Below are 1,152 nucleotides of genomic sequence, written 5' to 3' on the forward strand. Positions count from 1 at the left end.
TTTATTTAATTATTTTATTTTATTCTATTTTTTATTTTTTTTTTATTTTTTTTTTTTACTTTTATCATCCCATAGGCGTTGATGACCAGAGGGTTTTACGCCTTTAAGCAAAAAATCAACAACAACAACAACAACAAATCAAGGTGATGATGTCTGGGAGAGCAGCTAAAATAAAATGTATATGGTGTTTACTTTTGACTGTTACGATACGCGAATAATATAAGTGAAAATCATAAACATAGTGGAACAACAAATAAGATATAGAAAAATCTATACCAAACACTATTTTTTACCATTCTTTCATATTTTCCTGGTAATATGAAATATTTCCAGGAACATATGAAAGAACAATTTATATAAGTTGATGTTAACTAAAAGAACGTGACCAAATTCAGTAAATAATCTTTGTGAAATATCTTTCTTAATATATTTTTTTATTTAAAACCCGAGAGAGGTGTAGTCTTGAGCATTTTGCTCATGTTGGGAATAGACCTCTATATTTTCCTAGTATTTCATCTGTTTTGTTTATACTTTTGTCTACCTTCCATTATCTTTTTTATATTATTATTGCCACTTGTTAATGCTACTGTCTCTTTTACTTCCCCAGTTATACTCAATTCAGTTTTGTTCAGGCCTCCTCGTAACGGTAAGAATGACATATTTTTTTCGTTAGAGCATTTTACTCACCTGGACACCTCCTGAGTTTCTTATTTCAAATCATGAGCCGAGACAAGAAGGTTCTAGATCTTTTACGAAATATATATTCTTCAGCCCCGGATGGAAGAGCTATAATTTATAATTTAGATTTAAAATCTTTTGATCGAATCTGGCACCCAGGACTATACAAGATCCGTAAATTCCTACCCCCTACATATTATCTCATTATCCGTTCTTATCTCTCAGACAGGTTATTTCAAGTAAATCACAACAGCGCTTATCCATCACTACTGGCGTAACTCAGGGTAGTATCCTTGGTCCTATCCTTTATACAGTTTTTACAGCTGACATCCCAACCCATCCTAACACTATTCTCACCACGTATGCCGATGACACATGCCTATTGTCAGTGAATAATGATCCTTCCATTGTATCCCAATCCCTCCAATCCCACATCACCACCCTTGAAGAATGGTGTCAAAACTGGAGGATTAA

This window comes from Halyomorpha halys, unplaced genomic scaffold (genome assembly GCF_000696795.3).
Source record: "Halyomorpha halys isolate HHAL.00 unplaced genomic scaffold, Hhal_1.1 Scaffold1427.1, whole genome shotgun sequence".
Taxonomy (NCBI): domain Eukaryota; kingdom Metazoa; phylum Arthropoda; class Insecta; order Hemiptera; family Pentatomidae; genus Halyomorpha; species Halyomorpha halys.